The sequence below is a fragment of the Pseudorca crassidens genome, chromosome 4 (genome assembly GCF_039906515.1).
Source record: "Pseudorca crassidens isolate mPseCra1 chromosome 4, mPseCra1.hap1, whole genome shotgun sequence".
Lineage (NCBI taxonomy): Eukaryota > Metazoa > Chordata > Mammalia > Artiodactyla > Delphinidae > Pseudorca > Pseudorca crassidens.
Window position 1 is genome coordinate 39,083,836 of NC_090299.1, and position 6,737 is coordinate 39,090,572.

The 6,737-nt window shown below is 35.9% G+C and overlaps 1 non-coding gene across 1 annotated transcript; it reads left to right on the top strand.

Annotated features, from left to right (window-relative positions):
• Positions 1–305: 305 nt before the first annotated feature.
• Positions 306–399, top strand: LOC137224165 (small nucleolar RNA U83B). Its single transcript, XR_010943264.1, has one exon. It is a non-coding gene; the product is annotated as a small nucleolar RNA U83B (small nucleolar RNA).
• Positions 400–6,737: the final 6,338 nt, after the last annotated feature.

Sequence of the window (6,737 nt, forward strand, 5' to 3'; positions counted from 1 at the left end):
ATTTTAATAATTCTATGGTTGTTGCTCTTTCATTTGGGGTTATACTAAATTTTGCATTAATTTTTGTGTTTGTTGTGAGGTAGGAGTCTAACTTTATTCCTTTGTGTGTGTCCTAGAACCAACTGTTGAAAAGACTGTTCTTTCTCCATTAAATTTTTCTGCACCTTTGTTGAGAATCAATTGAGTATAAATGTAAAGATTTAATTCTGGATTCTCAATTTCATTCCATTGAACTATATATTTATTCTAAGCCTACACTTCATTAGAAATGATTAATTCTCCAACTTTATTTTTAAGTTTGCTTTCCCTTTCAGTAATGAGGCTCCTGCATGATTGCGGGGCACAGTGTCAGAGTCAGACTGTGGAAGTATTCCTTGCTGTCTTCCTTCTGAGAACAGCTCTGGTCAGGTGGCTGGGACCACCAGAATCTGGGCGGGGTGGGGGGGGAGTGGCTCATGTGTTGTCAGACCTGTCTCCAGCCCCATGCTGGATCTGTGCTGACCCAATGGCCTTTCACCTTCCCACGGTGGCTTTGTCCACTACAGTGAAGTGACCAATTAGTTTATCATGCTCAAAAGCTGCATGGTGGGAACCAACAAGTGAGTGCTCACCCTGCCCTAGTACTTGCTGGTGCAGACCAAATGGCAGGCTCTGGAGAAGACTGACCTCAAGTTTATAGACACCACCGCCAAATTTGGCCATGGCTGCTTCCAGACTGTGGAGGAGAAGAAAACATTCATGGGATCACTTAAGAAGGACTGAATGGCAAAGGAAGAAGGGGCCTAATGTCAGAACAGATTTGTACAGCTGGTAGAATCTCAATAAGGTTGTTTTCCAGTAGGGGTATGTGGGGAAGTTTGCTTTCTCCATTCTTATCATCTTTCAATTTCATATGAATTTCAGGATGGACGTGTCAATTTCTGCAGAAAAAAAAAAAAGGCAGCTGAGATTTTGATAGGAATTGCATTGAATATGTAGACCAATTTGGGAGTGTTGCCTTATTAACAATATTAAGTCTTCCATTCCATGACAATGGGTGTTCTTCCATTGATTTAAATATTCTTTAATTTCTTTCAATAATTTTTTTGTAGTTGTCTGTACCCAAGTCTTGCACCTAATGTTAAATCTGTACCTAAGTGTTTTATTTTTTTATGCTATTGTGAATTGTTTTCTTAATTTTATTTTTGCAATAATTGTTGTTGATGTGTAGAAATATAATTAATGTATGTATACTGACCTTGTATCCTGCAACTTTTGTAATCTCATTTACTAATTTTGCTAACACATATATATGGAATCTAAAAATAAAAAAAAAATGGCACTGATGAACCTAGTGGCAGGGCAGGAATAAAGATGTAGACATAGAGAATGGACTTGAGGATACGGCAGGGGAGGGGGAAGCTGGGGCAAAGTGAGAGTAGCATCGACATATATACACTACGGAATGTAAAATAGATAGCTAGTGGGAAGCAGCAGCATAGCACAGGGAGATCAGCTCTGTGTTTTGTGATGACCTAGAGAAGTGGGATAGGGAGGGTGGGTGGGAGGCTCGAGAGGGAGGGGATACGAGGATATGTGTATGCATATGGCTGATTCACTTTGTTGTACAACAGAAACTAACACAGTGTTGTGAAGCAATTATACTCCAGTAAAGATCTATTAAAAGAAAAAAAAGAAATTTTGTAGGATTTCCCATATGCAAGATTATGTCATCTGTAAACAGAGATAGTTTTACTTTTTCCTTTCCAATTTGGGTGTCATATTTTTCATATTTTTTACTAATTACCCTGGCTATAACCTCTATTATGATGTGGGATAGAAGTGATGAAAGCAGACACATTTTTGTCTTGTTTCTGATATTAAGGGGAAAATATGCAGTCTCTCACCATTAAATACGGTATTAGCTGTGGGTTTTTCTTAGATAGCATTTAGCAAGTTGAGTAAATGTCCTTCTATTTCTAGTTTGTTGAATATTTTTATTATGAAAGAATATCTAACTGCTCACCATCCATAATTAACAAATAATAACATTTTTTCATAGTTGCTTTATTTTTTTCTTCCAGCTTTATTGAGTTATAGTTGATGTACAGCGCATGTATAAATTTAAAGTGTACCGCATAATGATTTGACTTGCATACATCACAAAACGATGACCAAAATAAGTTTAGTGAACATCCGTCATCTCATACAGAGACAAAATTAAAGAAATAGGAAAATGAGATATTTTTTTCCATGGGATGAGTACTCTTAGGATTTAGTCTCTTTCATATATAACATACAGCAGTGTTAATTATATTTATCATGTCATACATTACATAAATAAATACCTAGTACTTATCTATCTTATAACTGGAATTTTGACCACCTTCATCCAAATCCCCCTCTCCTTCCCCCTCCCCCTGCCTCTGGTAATCACAAATCTGATCTCCTTTTCTATGAGTTTTTTGTTTGTTTGTTTTTGAAGTAGAATTGACATACAACACTATATTAGTTCTTGTTACATGACATAGTGACTCAATATTTCTATACACTTCAAAATAATCACTGCAATAAGTCTAGTTACCATCTGTCACCATACAAAAATATTATATAATTATTGATTATATTCACCACATTGTACATTTCATACCCATGACTCCATAGTCACTTTATATTTAAAAATGTTTAATATAAATAATACTGATAATTACTTTAACAAATACCATTTACATCCTTTAATTCTTTTTCCCAGTTTCATTCCTCTCACCGTCACCTTGACCAGCAGCAGCAGATTATGAGGTTATTGCATGTTCTTGTCCTTGTCTTTATATTGTCACAACATTGTGTGTGTATGTACATAATATATAGTGTTGTTTGCCTAAGTTTTAATGTTTATAATGTGGCATATCATTGCATACATTTTTTTCCCATTATTATATATATATATATATATATGTTTTTATATCTTCTAGGCTGATACAAAGAATGATTCTTTTATTTAAGTTTTGTATCGTTTTCTCTCACATGAATATTCTTTATTTTATTCATTCATATCCTCATTGATGGATATTTAGATTTTATTCTTAACTTATTGCTTTTATAAGCAAAGCGGCAGTGAACTTTTGGTGCATGTCATTTTATGCCTATGAGTATGAGTTTTTTCTAGAGTATAAGAAAAAGTGGAAAAGTGGAAATTGTGAAGTTTGTATATTTTTAAATTTACTAAATATTACCAGATTATTCTCAAAAGTGTTTGTACCCATTTCCCCTTTGAATGAGAATGTCCTTTCCATACACCTTTACCTGCATCTGGAATTGCAGGACTGACATTTTAAAAGATGTGCCTTTGAGGTGCTCACAATCTAGAGCAGCTCTGTCTGTTAGAAATTTCTGTGATGATGGAGCTGTTCTTAATCTACACTGTCTAAAATAGTAGACACTAGTCACACATGCTATTGAGCAGTGGAAATCTGGTGACTACATATGAGGAACAGGCTTTTTACTTTAATTTAAATTTAATTTGAAATGTATATAGCCCTATGAAGTTAGGAGGAACTAGATTGGACAGCAGAGCTCTAGATGGAGAGAAAAAGATCTCCCAACACCAGTAATATCTGACAAGTGTCGACTGGAAGAGATACATTAAATGTTGCAAATGTTTAGAGGAGGGAGAGACAGCTTTAGGGAAGTTGGAGGTGATTTGGGAAGGAAAGGTTTGAATTAAGTGTAAGGTTTGTGTTGGGAGAGAAGTCTGGGCAAACCAGTCTGCAGTGGGGAGATGAGTTATTACTAAAAATGACAGTTATGGCAACTATATACAATATGGATAATAGTTTGTGATACAACATTAGGTGAAAAAATAAAAGTAAGAAATGCTGTGATACTCTACAACTTCTAAAATGTTTAATGCAGACTGGAATTGAATGGAATTGTGTTAGAATGGAAAATTTAAAAATCATTGTTTATTTTTTTCAAACTGTCTTTGGTTCTTTATGATATTTTCTCTTTTTTAAAGATTAGTAGATTTTGTGGAATTATAAGAATAATTTAATGAACAATTAAGGACCAGATTTATCCATAGTAATAAGGTAATGTTCTTGAGTTGGAAAAATCTAAACATAATCTTGACTTGAATAGCAGAACTTCTAAACAGAGAATCACACAAATAGAGAGATTGCTGAAAATTCCTGACTCTACATGTATCCTTCAGCAAAACCTTATTATGGCACATTATGGATTGATTATTCTAAACTACCTGCTGTGATCTTAGTCAATACAAAGCATGAATTATTTAGGAATCAGGTTTTGTTCTTTCTTATAGGAGCACAAGACAGCCACTAGTTCTCTTCCAAGTAAAAATAGACACCAGCAAAAAACCTCTACAGAAAAAAACAAAAAATATGATAGAAAACATGCACATTAAGGTTTTAATTTAATTTTTCCCTCCTCCTTGGTCTTTGCATATTCAAAGGGAAGTGGAGGTTTGGTATGTATTTCCAGTTGGTTTGAGGAAAAATAGAATCTATTCCTTGATGGTTTTGCTGGAAATGGCCTTGGGCATCCAGCTGTTGTTTCAGTTAATCAAAAAAAGGAGAATTAATTTTTTAATAAAAAAAAGTCTTGAACTTGCAGAAGAATTATAAATGTGGAAGAAAGAACTTTGAGGAAATACTATTGACCTGAGGCACTATTCCCCTTCAATACTGTAGTATTTATTTTCTCTCAACAAGAATATTCTTCTACATAACCATAATAACATCATCAAATTTGGGAAAGTAACCTTGACACATTATTACCATCTAACCTTCAAATTCCATTGAAGTTTTCCAAATGTCCCAATAATGTTCCTTTATGGTGAAAGGGTATAATTCAGAATCACATGTTACCCCCGGAATAATTCATTTTTTCCTGAAAGTTCATGCTCTTGACGCTTTTGAAGACTGCAGGCCAGTTATTTTTACAAACTGCCTCAATTTGGCTTTGTCTAATATGCCTCATATTTAGTTTCACATCGCACATTTTTAACAGGAGTATCTCAGAGTTGATGTTGTGTCCTTCTCACTGCATCTGTGACAGCCTGCGTTCTACAAGATGGCTCCACAGAGATCTTCCACCTTACATGCTGTCCTTTTTAAATTTTTTTCCCCTGTGCTATATGGTAGGTCCTTGTTTATCTATTTTATATATAGTAGTTTTGTATCTGTTACTCCCAAACTCCTAATCTATCCCTCCTCCACACATTTCCCTTTTGGTAGCTATAAGTTTGTTTTCTATCTCTGTGGGTCTATTTTTTTTGTAAATAAATTCACTTGTATCATTTTTTTTTAGATTCTACATTTACGTGGTATCACATTTGTCTTTCTCTGCCTGGCTGTTCTTACAGTGTGCTGTTGACTGTTCTCCTCCTGCCAGGTGGGATATGTGTTCTCTTTTCTTGATATGAGTGGGCCTATGACTATGAAGGGACTGATACAATGTATCTTCCAAAGTCAGGTCACAAAAAGCAGTGTAGCTTCCTGCCGGCCCATTTGCCGGCCCGTTTAGAACTGCTCACTCTTGGAACTCCGTCTCCATGCCCTGGGGAATCAGAGAGACCATACCAAGTGGCCATGTGTCGGTATTCTGTCTGAAATTCACAGGTGACACGCTAGCTGACAACAAGCATTCACTTCCAATGTCTCAACAATGTCCTTTATAGGTGAGTAACTCTTCAGCTGAGTCTGGCCTTCAGCTACTGAATCATCTCCAGCCTTCATTGTTCTTTGCTGAGGCTTCAGACAACATGGAACAGAGATAAGTCAGGGCTCCAAAGCTCTGTTCTGGACCATCCTGGCTCTCCCCAACTGGGTCTAGAGGTCAGTGCTCATCTGCTCCACCTCATAGCTTTAGGATTGAATTATCTGGAAAGGAAAGGGAAAGGGGGAAGAAGAGGACTAAGATTTGGGAGTTGATCAATCATATTCATATTCTGGTGTTGCCATCTGTAAAGAGTCATCTTTGGCTTCCTGCTAAACCAGACTCGCAGTTTCCTCCTCTGTAAAGTGTGGGTGATGGTGAAGATTACGCCCACCTGAGGCTGTTGTGAATGCTGCATCCTAACATCTGCCCTTTCCTTGTCCTATGCCCCCACACCGTCCCACATACACACTGACACAGATGAGCCTGCTCCTAGAAGGCACGAGGTGTTTATGTATCTTTATATACCTAGTGCTTAGCTCGTAGTAAGCATTCCATAAATTTCATATAATGAATGAGTCAATTATATTTAAAAATCTTTATAAATTGTAAAATGCCATGTGAGCAACAGCTATGACTAATGAATAAAGATTTCTAACTCTCTGAAATATTCACCTATTTATTAAAATATATTTCTATATATAAACTTATTTTTTAAACTTCACACGACCTCTAGCACAATTCCCGGTATATGATAGGTGCTCAATAAATATGAATAATCAGATAAATGGATGTGGGGTTGGATAAATGGAAAAATAAGTAAATAACAAGTTAGATGTTTATACAAAGAGGATATTCTGGGATGATTTAATTTCTTAGACCTTGTGCAGATGGAAACCCTTAGGAGTTGCCTGTGAATTAAATTAGGGAAGTACTTGGCCAGCCACACAGCCCAGAACTGATGAGAAATTTGCCAATTCTTCAGTTGAGTGGATTGTTTAGATGTCATAAATGGAGGGTTTAGACTCAGAACTGTTACATAGTATAAGAAACCAAATGTGATTGTTATACTGCTGATTTGT